The 14467-nt window shown below is 41.2% G+C and overlaps 1 protein-coding gene across 1 annotated transcript in view; it reads left to right on the top strand.

The window, feature by feature from the left end:
- Positions 1-14467, top strand: part of LOC144068531 (rho GTPase-activating protein 26-like) — an 85491-nt gene that overhangs the window by 21854 nt on the left and 49170 nt on the right. The window lies entirely within an intron of this gene.

The raw sequence follows: 14467 nt of genomic DNA, 5'->3' as shown, positions 1-14467 counted from the left end.
GATCAATACTATGATGACGCGTTTCCTCCTTTGTAACCTAAAGTGTATGACTGGGGTTTAGTGAGGGTAAAGCACACCCACACACATGTATAAAGAGGGTCAGGGAATGGCTGGTGTGAGTGGCGAGTGAAGGGGGTTGTGCGGGTGGGGAGAGCAAGCCAGCATGAGGGCAGGCAGGATTGACAAAAGGACAGGATGTTGTTGATTTGTACCGAAACCACACGCAGGAAATGAGTGTGAATTTCCTTTATCTTTCACATCCTACTGTGTGCGGGTGTGCACCGGTGTGTGTGTGTGTGTGTGTGTGTGTGTGTTTGTGTGTGTGTGTGTGCTACAATCCTCCTTCCCTTCTACATCCCCCCTCCCTTCTCCTTCCTTCAGACAGGGGCTTTTGACCAGTCAAAGGTTGCCCTTATTAAGGGTTTACATACATCGCCATGGCAACGACAACACCTTTAAATTGGGATTATTGCTATTTGGACAAAGACATGAAGAAAAAGGAAGGGCATTATTTGTTTATGGATCAATGTAGGACTTTCATGGCTGTTTACAGACAGAATGGAAGTCATCAACTCCCAATGAAAAGCCAAGATTTTTTACCAAGTAATTTGTGATTTGGTCCACAAATGTTTATCTAAATTGCAAGATAGGTAGATGATTGGATATATTTAAACGATGAGCTAATAAATATTGGAATCCCATTTTTTTATTATGAGCACACACCTCCGATGGCCTCAAATAAACACCAAATATTACATTTAATTTTATATAAAATACTTTTACTGACATACATTTGTCTGCCAACAGAAGCTTAAAGGCTTTGTGGTAACACTGAATGTAATTTGGAACTGTTCCCAATTTTTTCCAACCTTGTCTATATCATATTATTTTAGTACGAAACAAACCTGATAGAATTCTGACCAAAATGTCCACTGTAGTTTCTTTACAGCATAGCAAAACTCAAATGTGGGAAAATAAAATTTTCTGGATTGGTAATGATGTAAAAGATATCCAATGTACACTTGCAGATGTTGTACGTACTCCACTGTAAACATGACACCAGTCTAACAGTGCAGCTGCTTGTCAGACATGACTCGACATGGAGAGCTCGTTTCAGTGTTGATGTCTTATTGGCGTGATCATCCAGGCACACTATGCACGCACGGAGGAAAGGCTCACATCTCTCTACCGGACCCCCAACCCCACCCCACCCGTCTTAATTCCATCCTTTCCCATACCAGGACAAAACCCACCCTCCACCCCACCCCATCCAGCCTTCCTTCCGGCCACATCTGCTCACCACTGCTGTTAGTCTTGAGGTCATAATGGACAGCTCCATCTGCTCCTGGAACATATTTTGTATCACATGGATGTTTGTTTTGGGTATTCAATCCAACAGAGGAAACAAAACAATATCCTCCTCCCAATTTTAACGACTAATAATGGCAGTCTTGTTTCGAGCAATAAAGCAATATATGTGGAAAAATACCAGGATTAGAACTGTAAAGAACAGAGGACCAACTAAATTTGTATTGTCTTTCCCCAAATATGTTTTAACATCCAAAAAAATCCTATTTATTAGTTATAAGGAGGAATAAAGTTCACTGTGTGAACATTCTACTTCAGTATAATACATGACCTATTTGTACTTGGTTATTTTCCAATTACATCACTTGTATTTGACTAATTATGAAGTCTTTATCAAGCGCCAAAACCAGAAAGGTTGATATCCTCTTTGTGTGTGTTTGTGTGCGTGTTGTGAGTACACACTAGGTGACATTGCTTTCAATGCAAATCAGTGCAGTGGCTGCTCACATCAAAAGCTTCCTGTAGCAGGTTAAAGTCGTCAACGTCCTCCCTTTAGTGCTCTCTGCAATACGCATCTTTCGAACCTTAAAGCTTCATAAAGTGCATTTCAATGACTACAAAGCACCTGGTAGAACAAAATGGGGAAGCTAACAAAAATTTATTTTTGACGTTTTCAGTAACCAGTTAAAAAAGTGTTTAATTCATGCAATGAAATAGGCAACATGAGAATTATTTTTTCTGTAAAATATGATTATTGCTTTTTTTTTGTTGCGCTGGTCTTTGGGTGAAAGTATGCTTTTCAAAAATTAGCACTATTACAATTGGCAGTATCACAATATTTCTGGTAGGCCGTTGTTACTCTTTCAAATAAATCCAGCGTACCGTGCTCACAGAACAGGGTCATTTGAAATATCTTTTTAACTTTCGGAACATCATGTTCCCCACCAAAGTAGCAATAAAAAAAACAAAAATTAAATAAAACACTCACCAATGCCACATGCATACAAACAAAAAAAGATCAGGTTATTTACTGACCCTGAGTTTGCGAGTTTGCCAAGTTTGCTTTCTGTAAATATTTGAATTAAAAAAGGAACAGCAGTTCTGTTCTACGGTCTCTCAAAAAGATTATCTCTGTAAGTGTTTGTTCCAGCCATCCACTAAACAAATCCGGGTCAACTTGACTGATTTAGCTGGGATAGGCTCCGGCACCCCAGACCCAGTCAAGGATAAAGGTCCTTCAAAATTGATATATGGATGTTATGGCAAGATTCTGGCTCATTATTCTTTATTATTATGATACTAATGGGGAGAAAAGCTATGCTTTTTAGTAACAGTATTTGTATTTTTTTGAATGACTACAGAAACCTTTATGCAGTTGAATTTTTAACTTTATTTTTTTCTGATCCAGCTTCACTATCATTTTTAAGCCTTTGTGGCCCATTGCATTGGCAAATATGTTGGCATTATTGACCAAAAATGTTTATTTCTCATTTTTAGCACACAATGTAATTAAGCTAAATGCAGAACTGTAGTACTCTTACGTTTGCCCACAGTAAAAGAGGCATATTTTGCGGGTAGGTAGCTTTAACTCTTCAAATATTGACTTCTTTCTTTTGCAGCCCGTCTGCTCCAGAGGTGTGTTTATGTGCACTGGAGTTAGTCGAGGTGTGTAACCAAGGTCTGAGTGCCCACATCCATCAAAATATAAGAACCCAATGGCTTTTGGCCCGTGCCACACAGCATGTTATGCACTTTAGTTAAATTTAGTCAAATACATAGTCTGGAAAACTATGACTATGAAATTGATATATCAAATACACATTTTTTGTTGTTGTCAGAAATCCCATTCAACCTGTTTTTGGAACCTAAGCAGGACATTTCCTCATTTTCTATTGCCTGCATATTCGGAAAACAGTTGGGGGGAATTTTGGGGTTAAAAGTATACGTAGTTTATGTTAAGAATGACTTAAATAAACGATGATTATCAAGCTAAGCTCCTTAGCACTCCAGCCGAATCAACATAAAAAAGTAAATAAGCTTTTAATTAGCTTTTCTTTTGTTTTCTAGAGTATGTGATTTAACAGCTGAGTGACAATGGTTTGTTATTACTTTGATAAACCTAATTAGTTGTACTATCGTACACACTCATGCGCACACGGCAATTGCCGCATCATATATGTGTAGCTACCCGTTTCATTTTAAGTTTTCCACTGCCCAGCGCCTGGCTGATATTTCTAATTTGAGGCATGTCATTAGTGTGTAGCCAGTTCAGCTTCTGTCTGCGTCGCTACTACAAAATAGTGTGTGTTTCTCTGCGTGTGTGTTAAGTCTGATGTTAGACAGCAGCACCGGACAGGCTGCGGCGGCCGCGCACTACTCGGAGCTTGAACCGCACACACGCACACGTGGGAAGGGAAAATGAAAACACATTAGCCTCGGTTTGAGGCTTGTCATACATACAAGTACATAAATAGCATAGTACAACCAACAAGCCACAGAACACATTTAAACCCATCAACGTGCCAAATAAAGCCGCTTAGAGACAAAAATGTCTTTGACCAGGATTGATGACGGTTGCGCCCAAATCGGAATGCTCAGAATGCAGGCGTCGCCAGGGGCTCGTGAGGCAATGGCCCTCGTGGCAAGTCACGCTTGGGCAATCGGCTGCCCCCCTCAAAGGTCGGAGTGCAGTAGGGGTGCTGTCACTCCTCTGCAGAGAAGTTCAAAGGTGGACCTTCTTCTCTTTGACACGGCCGGGGGGCTACTTCTTGCTCAGGCTGTGAAAAAAATGGGTATCAAATACGATATTTTCAAATGAAGAGGGCAAAAAGGATGAGAGCCGTGATAAAGCGGGTGAGGCGACATGAGCCCCTGTGACTCTTGTATACTGCAAGGATTTTTAAACAGTCTAGCAAATGTTTCTGATTTTAAAAAACATTTTTTTAATTATAAAAATAAAAGCAGTTTCAGATGGTCAAGCAGCAAGCCAAACTTTTGCATACTGCACTTAGTAGTTTTCTAAAAGCTTTTTAGCAGATGATTTAGAAAAAGCAGACTCCGTTTACAATTTAAGCGTCCCTTGTGATGATAAGCAGTATAGAAATGGAATAAATCAGTTTACTATTTAATAATTTGATCAAATAGACATTTTCATTTGGGGGGGATTTTGCAAGGTGTCATTTTCTACTATCAACGCAAATTGTGATTTCGGGTGCTTGTCCGAGAGGACGACTTGAGAGGAATGAATAGAGTAAAAAGAGAAGTGGGATGAGGCCTGCTGAGATGAAAAGCAATAAAAGAAACTTAAGTAGGATTTGCCTGCACGTGCGCTCAGACCTTCTGCGATGACGCTGATCAAAATGGGACAACGTGACTTGTCAGGATGTGGCTTAAACGTGACTGTCATGACTCAGCACCTCTTTTGTTGTGAGCGACCATGAGCTGGCCAATTTCCGTTAAAAAAAAAAAAAAACTACAGGATATGAATCAGGATCTGATTCATTATGCAAAGAGGAGACAATAAATTACAGCTATTTTTACATAATAATGTTCAATGAGAAGGCTTGGTTGCAGACTTTGGCGATGAATTAGAATTATTCTTCCATGTATTACTGTGTATCCTGCTTACGTGTATTTTTTCCACTTTATCCCTGAAAAGACCTATTAGTAATATTGCAAAAGCAAATGTGAAGACCTCTATGGTGTATTTTGATTGGAGATGTTTTTTGGTCATTTGTTTTACCTGCATTAATAATGGTTAAAAAAAACCCTGACCTCAAGTGACAAGTGTGGACTTTGACTCCTACCATTCATCACACCTTCATTTCCTTTAATTGAGGATCCAACATTTTGCCTATCAGGCAGATTAGCTTCGGCGAACATTGCGGGCCTGTCTGCACGGGACTTGACACGGGTGTTGAAATAGAAGGGGAAGTGAGCTCTTTGATCAGTCTAATGAGCTGCCACCTTTTCCTCCAGGGCCTGCAACTTAGGCTGGAGGTGTATGTACACCTGAAAAAACACCCATCAAGACCACCGATGGCCTGTAGTAGGGTGCACGCAATGCGTTCCGCCCGTATCCTGCCGCCATTATTCCTCGGCCAGCCCCTGACACTTATCATAATCCATGTGTCAGTCACACCCTCACCTCGCCTCCAGTGTCCCCGCTGTTCGCTAACAGTAGCCTAACACCTCACAATGGCCGAGCCGCCCACCTACAGCCATGCCCTTCATCCTATATCCCTTTCTTTCACGATGACCACACCTCAGTCGGCGTGTACTGAAGCCACAAAAATTCAGGGTGGTAGATGACCACCTTGTATGTATACCGGACTTCTTTAAAGTTGCACAGGATACTTTTTATGTCCCCAGAAAGTCAATATACAACTTCCAGTAATAGACCCATCAATTTAACTGACCAACTTTACCACCAAGAGAGTTCTCAGCTTTGACTGCAGGGAATGTAGCCTTTTGTGGTGTGATGAAACCAGGTGACTAGGTTTGCTTTTATGTGTTGATTAGAAAGGTAACGTTGCTGTCTTCCTCTCCGTTATCACTTTACTGTGGGTCAAGGTGTGATGATGATGATGATGATCAGGATGATGATGACCAGAAGGAACAGGAAAACCGTAATAATAATTACAACAAATATACAAAATATTTTGAGAAGAGGTAAAACAAAGAAACAAAATTAAAAAAAAACAGCTCAGGCCTTGGACATCATTGGTATTGAACATTAATTATGATAGTTTCAGAAGAATATGACATTCAAGCACTCCAAATGTATTTTGTACTCTAAATGAGATTGTAAAGTACGCATAAAGTTCATTTTAAAACACGGGTATGTATGAGCTGTCATTTCCTTATATACATGCTTTTTCTGTCTTCTCAACTATGGTATTAGCTTTTTCCCTTGACAATTTTGTTTCAAATGTGTTATCCCATTCATATTTGGAAGTGTATTTTTTTTAATAGTTTCACTTGAGTAGTTACTTGCAAAAGTATGCAGCAAGACTTTGTTGTTGCTCTGTGTATCGTTTCTCTCGCGGCAGGTTTTCAGTTCTCTAAAACACCTCCTACTTCCTTGCTCCCCTCCCACCCTGACGTGTGTCACTCAAGGTGGCGACAGATCGAAATGGTGGCGCCGACACGAGGTCGGCCAAGCGATAAGCATTTATCTTTTTTTCTACACTGCTGCTCCTTTTTCTTTGGAACTCTCTTACTTCCTCACCCGTACTGCATGGCCTTCCGCAACCTGTTGCTAACCTGTTGCTATGTGACCCAATGACCCGTGACTTGACTGCACTTTGACAGCAGCCATCAAAGCACTTGACTATTTTAGTACACTGGTAGCAGCCTCAACTTCTCAAGTTGCAAAAATAGACAAACGCAAAAACATCAAACAAGCAATTATTCCTCAGGGCCTGGTCATTCCAAAAACTTTGTATATTTTTTGTAAGCAATTTGGATTTATTTATTTTTTTATGATGGCTGAATGCATTATTTGTTTGTTTCTGAAGAACAATGCATCGTGTATTAGCTATTAACAGATGGTGCGGGTGTGGTGACAAACGTGTTAAGAGAAGCTATTTGCTTCTACCAGAAGTGAGTCAATTCACACCAAGACTTCCATTGCAAGTCCTGTTGACCTTTTTTGTCATCACTGGTAACCCTTGTTGAAGGGGTCACTGGACAGAAGAGAACACAAAACAGCCAATAAAATGCATCCAAATATGGTTTGCAAGAAGACGAATAAGTTGACATGACCATTGATTGTAATCGCTTCCATTCCCAATGAGGTTACGTCACATTTTTCCTTGTTACTGGGTGCACACTCGCAATAACAGCCAAAGAAAGAGCTTTATTTGCTCCTTAAGATCGCTGGTGAGTATACAGGATATCCTGTCTGGAAAGTATCTCAGGGCCCCGATCACTGACAAGTTTTCCAATGAGCAACTTGCATGCAGCTCTGAATAACACACATCTGCAGCGTTTCAATAGGTTGTTATCACAGATGTCGCTGTGTTATTTATAACCATCGAGTGGAACAACACTCTCACCGGCCGGTGCTGGCATTGGACGCAACTCACCCGGGATTAGAAAGTAGATGAAGATGCAAAGTGGTAATGAAAGTGTAGTTGAATGGATTGACTGGTGAACATGTATTAGCTGATTTTCTCGATTAAAAGAAGTTGAACATCGCAAAACACAAAAAAATGGGGTTTCCCCATTTTACAGAAGGGCACTCTATTTACATGGCAATTCAGATGTTATGTCAAACATTCCCTATACCAACAATCAAACGCGTTCGATCCCACAACAACCAAATTCAAGTTAACATTGTTTTGGATGGGAAAACGGTTGCCAAATTAGAACAACAAGGAACATATATAATTTTCTGCTTTAGAGGTTTTGAAGTATGTTGTTATCTTTCACTTCACTCAACTTCTTCAACAGATATCATGGCTCCTGTATGTATGTGTGTGGTGGGCATGGGATGTGTGTTATGGGGAATGAGGGTGTCACAGCATACACAGGATGTTTGCACAGTGATCACTCTGGACAGGTTGATTTACATTCTCTGAAACCATATTGAGAAGACACGCACATGCACAGTTATGAAACAGCAAGTTGTTAAAGGCGGATCCCAACACAGACTCAGCGAAAGGAAATAATTAATAAGCATAACTGAGGGAGCACTCCAGAAAATTTGAACACGATGAAGTAGAAGTAGAGAAGCAAGGAGATGACAAACTGGCCAGGAAAAAAAGCCAAAAGCAAGAAATTTCAATGTCTCTTAAAACTAAAACGAATGAATTAAAAGCAGTACAGAGGCAGGAAAAGTCGAAAGATAACACATGACAAACATGGCTATAACACGTACACATAGCTAAATTCCTTTCCTATAGCATTCAAAGCACTTTAGGTTGACTTCCATTACTTTGGGAAAATCTCAGAGCACATTGCTTGACTTTGATTTTATTTCTGTCCTTAACCTTAATTCTCACCTTAAACTTGCTCACCCCCAAACAAATATCAGGGCCTTTAGCTACGCAAGTAATGTACAATAGAAGTTCCCCTGGTAGGAAAACAGGTTGATCATCAAACTGGTTTAACAAGCCTTATGATGATGTTTATATACCATCCTTAGTCCAGACTGTGTTTTTGCACAGTTGCCCATGTAATGATGATGCCAGATAAAAGGGTCATTACATTTTCCACTTTTGAAAATAACAATAATTAAATTCATCTGAGTCCAAATTTCATCCAAATAAAACCTATATGAAGTGTACAGGCATTCACATCTCTTAACTAAATAATTCAGTTAATTTGTTCATGGCACCATTATTTATTTTAAAACAAATATATGCCAGGCTAAATTGGGGTTATTTGCTTGATAATTGGGGAAGCTATTTCTGAGTTTGACCATTTCAGGTGTGGGTAAGGAAGGCTGCAATCCTTGTTTGCACCACCAAGGCCTCAATCTAAGTGGAAAATGGCATTCCTGATCTACACCATAATTGTTGTATGCATTTTCCATTTTGATGGCACATCCTTGTTAGGGATTCCTCAATGCCATTTTATTATACTAGGTTCTATGGCAAGTTCAAATATTTAATGGACTTGACTAGAAAAGGGAAGAAAAAGAAGGATGGGGATACTTCCTTCAAGGGGAAGGTTTTCTCATCACTTTGGAGTTTGGCAGGATAGCGAGAAGTCAAAAAGGCATTCTGACTCCCAGCCAATGTGTCAAAGCTTTGTATTCTTTCGTTATGAACCCTCGCATCCCAGATCACATATATTGAAAGAAAGCAGATGTTTGGAGCGAACTGGATTCATGGGTTCAACAGGTGGCCAGAGACATGCATGTGCATTATTCACAGGGTGTGACACCACAACACAAGGACCAATAGTAAACATGTGTGGTGGTTTCCCAAAACAGGCTCTCTTGCTTTTAAAGTTGGAAGCAAACTTGTCCTAAAGCTCCGAAATGTCACAGCATCCCATCGTTAGTGGCCAGTCGTGCCGCTGAAAGGACACTGCGTGCTTTATCGCCTCCAAAGATGCCAAACGTCCGAGAGGCAGCTTAGAACATCTGCCAACCTGACTCTGGCGACGGTAGAGAGGAGATTTTAAGCTCTTCTGTTCAAGTCGTTAGAAACCCTTTCGGATGCTACAACCAGCTCACATCTGTCTCGTGGACGCTAATTCCATGACTCAGGAACGTCTTGGTTCTTCTTTTAATGCCTATCTTCTACTATAGTGTTCCTGGATATGTCACAAAATGATCTTAGCTGAAAAAGTGTAAGTCAGGCCATGTGCAAAATGTGGCCTCACTTCACAATTTGACAGTCCATTGAAAAAGAGAGAGATTAACAATTCTCCCAAGAAAACGACTCTACTGGACATAAACTCAGAGTTAATACATAAATAATGGAAGGTGCACTTCCTTCCATAAACATCAGCTTGAGTGCTGACTAAAGCCACAAACCGTTTTCCATAAAAGATTTACCTAAGGGGATAAAAAAGCCAAACTTCCTGCAATGCAGCCAGGCGGAATTCACAGTTACTATTACTGTACTCCTTATTGGGAGGAATGGGAATGTTGATAGGAAACAAATGACGATCACGTATTTAAAATGAATCGCGTCTGACCTACCAATCACTGCAACCTTCATCTTTCCAGACAAAATGGTCTGACTTGGATTTTGAATAAGAATCCTGTGGTTTCTCATCACAGGTTACATAAACAATTAATGGCCAGTTTCTACATAGGCTTGGCAGTTTCATGGTAAAACCAACAAGCATACAAAAAATAAAACCTTGAACAGATTCCATTTGTATCTTCTTAAACAACTGGCTTCACAATCTTGTGTGGGTGTGTCCATGTAGACAACTTTCTGCATCTGTGAGGGACAAAGAAATTGGCACATGTTTGAAAAGTAAAGTGAAGAAGCCTGCTGATTGGAGCGAAGGAGTTTGTGGTATTCACTTCTATAACTGACACATACCGTCATCGTCCAGTCGCTTGGCGCAATCTCGCGGTGATCTAGATTTAGACGGTGTCGCTGTGTACAACTGTTGGTATGGGGGGGTTCACAAAATAATCACTTAATTGGCCTTGAATGTAGTTTTAAAAGATGTGATAAGCTCTTGGGGTTTCAAGTGAACTCAGCAAGGGATGGAATCCATTTGCAAAAAGGACAGAAGGAGGTGGGACGGAAGCTGCTTCAGCAAAAGTGAAAATAGCAGCAGAGCAGATGAGTGGAAAGCAAAGCCGAGAGGTGAATCAAGCAGTCGTCCGGTGATCATTTTACAGGCTAAGAGGTGGTGTTCCTGCAAAGGGAAAGAGCCCGACAGTTCACTTGAATGAGGCCTAAGTGGGTGGAAGCACTGGCCCATTACACCGCGAGACAAACCTTGGACGCAATTTCAACTCTGTTACTAATCAAACTGACAGCAGCTACCAGCGCAATACGTGTTTGTGAATGTTTCAGTGCCATTCCAACCCATTTTGTCTATGGCTAGCAATGCCAGGCAGTGAATTAAAAGCAACTTTCCCGAGTCCAGCGAGTAAAATACCATATTGAATTTTCCATTCTTGTTTCTGTAGAAGATTCCTCCTACTCCTACTTGTTCTCACCATAAAATTATCATCCGATGACATGACAGTTATGGTCAATAAAATCCACACTTTTAATTCACACTAAGTGTTTCCGGATGGTATTCTTTGGGAGTCCGGCTCGGAACATTAAAGAGTCATGTGGTTTGTTTTTGTAATATTGCTGCACATTGACCTTCATCAGTCTTTTTAATGACAGAAGAGCAATGATTCTGTATTATTAGTGAAAATATTCATATTTCCATGTGCTCACAGAAACACCATTAAGGCCTGTTGGAGAATTAGTGCTTGTGGAGGGAGGCAAATGAATGAGAGTGCAAAGGCAGATGGTGCGGCCCAGAGGTGACTTGACACATGCACAGGAAGAAGAATATGACCCAGATGCTCATTCATTGACTAATCTCTCACACGACACCTTTTTGCACATGGACACCAGGGATGCGTGCATCCAGGTCTCAGCTCACTTTCACTTGCTGTGTGTTCTTTTCCCCATGTCAGCCTTGACATCTTTTCATATTGCTAGACTTCCCCCCTAACTCTCAACAGTGTTTTTAAACCTTGAGGTCTAATCCAACTCCATTGCAAAACTCAACATCAGAGGAAAGTCAATGAGGTGTGCTGAACATTACAAAGAAACTCAAGTGCTGTAACCTTTTTGTTTTTTGAGATATGTTTTGCTATGTAGAGTGCTCAGTCCCCAAGGGATTAAAGGTTAGCCATAAGGGGCACATGTAGCGGGTGCAAAATGTTTGGATAATGTACAGTATTTACATCCTATCCCACTATCCCACGGAATAGGTTTTGCATCTCCATGAGACATTCATTCATTCATTTTCTGAAATGCTCATCCTCCCAAGGGCCGTGGTTGTGAGGCCAACCTGCTAACCACTTATCCACCTGGCCGCTCTGTCATGAAAAATGACAGTTTAAAAAAAGCCATAATTCTCAAATTAAATGAACGCTCAAACCAGGTCGAAGCAAAGCTTTCTTCCTATTCCTAAACAAATGTGGTCTGCCATAAGGTCCAGTCATCGTTGTCTCTATGGTGACACCTCCATTACCTTTACACACTTGACCTTTTCAACAGTATAATGAGCATTTGTCCAGACCTTTTCTACATGTGCCCTCTGATTAGCTGTAAACCTCACCTGCACAAAGTCAGCAGGCCTCAACTCGAGCTCACCAAATGAGGTAATCTAGAACTCCAGCAATGGATGGATAGCATGGCGAAACACAACTCTTTCAGTCACATCCATTTCAACAATCAAATCATTTGAACAGGGGTGTGTGAAAATGAATAATCATGATTTTTTGGTCATTTTTTATTTAGTGTCTGAGAGGTGGCACGGTGGAAGAGTGGCTCATGTTTCTGAGATCAAGGTTCCAACCTTCATGTGTGGACTTTGTATGTTCTCTACATGTTTGCATGGGTTTTTTCCAAGTCCTTCAGTTGTCTCCTATATCCCGCACTCTAAATTGGTCCTAGTTTTATGACTGGTTGTTAATCTCCTTGTGCCCTGCGATTGGCTGGCAAACAATTCAGGGTATCTCCTGCCTACTGCCATAGTTGGCTGGGACAAGCTCTAGCACCTCCAGAAGCCATCTGTGGATAAGTAGTACGAAAAATGAATGAATGTATACGTCTCAGAGATTTATATGAATCATCACATTTCAGTGCCACTGATGGTGAAATATGACCCATCCATTTGCACAGTCCTAATCGTATTTCTATCGTGGTCAACGGCAACCAGTGAGTTTAATCGAAACTTTATACCATATTTCATTTGACATCTTTTAGAACTTTGGGGGGCCAGTTTACCAAAGCACTTTAGTTCTGCTTAGTGGCACACACTAGGACTGTGAAAGTCCCTAAAGTCATTCAGAAAAAAAGTTCCACATCACATTTAGGAGTTTTGCAAAGTGTATCTGAATCCATTTGTATCGCTGCCTGTCAGCGCTCTGATGCCTGAGTGTGTGTGTGTGTGTGTGTGTTTTTGTGGGGTCCTGCGAGCGAGGCCCCTGGTATCCAGCAGTGGAATGCAGCGGTCTCTTGAAAAGTAGTTATCAGCTAATGAGAATTCCACTCGGAGCAGGAAGGAAGGGCTTAGAATGCGTGTCCCTCAGCGAATTGGGGCGAATGTTAATCACGATGCCTGCACACGCACACACAAGCTCGCATGCGGTGCACACGGGAGCATGCAGAGATGTGCAGTGTTTGACACATGAATGGATGGACCAGCGAGGATGTTTTGAAAAAGTCTTGTTTGGAACTAATTGGTTTCAGATGAAAATCAGCGCGCACACAAACTTCAGAAGACGCCTTTTCAATTTGCTTCTTTTCAGCCTCGCACTCGTCCTTCTCTGTACTTCCTTTTACTGTCTCATTTCTCCAAAGACTCTTCTTGCCTCCCTAATCCGGTCTTTCTTTGAACAGCCAAAACAGGGCTGTCAATGTCTGGGACACAAATAAGTGATGGAAACGTTTTTCCAAAGAATGATTTGGCGCAGCCTTTTTTTTTTACAGTGCCAAACCATCCAGCTTCCATAAATTGTTTAATGCAAAGACTAGCAAAAAAAAACAGTTACGAGCTTGCTCACAGAGTAAAAGAAAACTACTTAGTCACACTACTCTATATTGCGCCTTCTCAGGGTTCTGCATGAAGGACAAAGCAAATAAATGCAGCATTTATTTGCTTTATCACCTTTCCCATTCACCTCTTCTCCCCAATCCCTCTGACTTTGTGTCCAGTGAAGGACACCGAGCCTCTTGGGAACTCCCCCTTTCCCTCAGGAAGAACTGTACTCTCCCCCCACGAGGCTGAGGGGGACCCGTTCTTCTTGTATTTTTTCATAAGCTATTATTTATGTCTGACAGACCTCCTCCAGACAAATGGCTTCCATATGGAGAAAAAGAGAGGTAAACGGGGACGGAAGGCAGGAAGGAAAGAACTGGAGAATTCCTCCACGGCGCTTTTAGGCGCCGTGCGAGCTCTGTCAGAATGACATACTCGTGCATCAATGGAGATATCATTATTGTCTTCTAGGGAAGCGCTACAGCGGCTGTGGGCTGTCTGCCGCCACTTATGCACATCCTTGCAGCTTTGCGTGTCATAGGAATATATATTTGGAACATAATGTTTTAAAAAAAGAATGCTTCATGCTACTTCCAGTTGAAGCGTACCACCCAACAAGGCAAATGACACACAAAAAAATGTGTTTCATGAGTGACCAAGGATCGCGACAACTTGAACTTTTGAATTTGGAGCTAATGTTATTTCAATTGGCGGTCGATAGACGTCGTACCCATCGCTCTATCGCGGTCATCTCCTCCCAGTTTATCGCCACAAACGGCAGCCAATGAATTAATGAATGTAAAGACACTGTGCTTGTATGTTAGTGAGCATTGTAACAGTTTCACGTTGGATTTTGCTTGAATGTACAGCTAATATTTTGACCAGAGACTGCATGTTTTTCTGCTGAACTGAGTTCACAAAAGACATTCGGCATGTGGGACGATAGCTGGAAACTGATATTTTT

The sequence above is a fragment of the Stigmatopora argus genome, chromosome 22 (genome assembly GCF_051989625.1).
Source record: "Stigmatopora argus isolate UIUO_Sarg chromosome 22, RoL_Sarg_1.0, whole genome shotgun sequence".
Taxonomy (NCBI): Eukaryota; Metazoa; Chordata; class Actinopteri; order Syngnathiformes; family Syngnathidae; genus Stigmatopora; species Stigmatopora argus.
The sequence above is the reverse complement of the archived record's forward strand: the minus strand, read 5'-3'. Positions and strand labels throughout refer to the sequence as shown.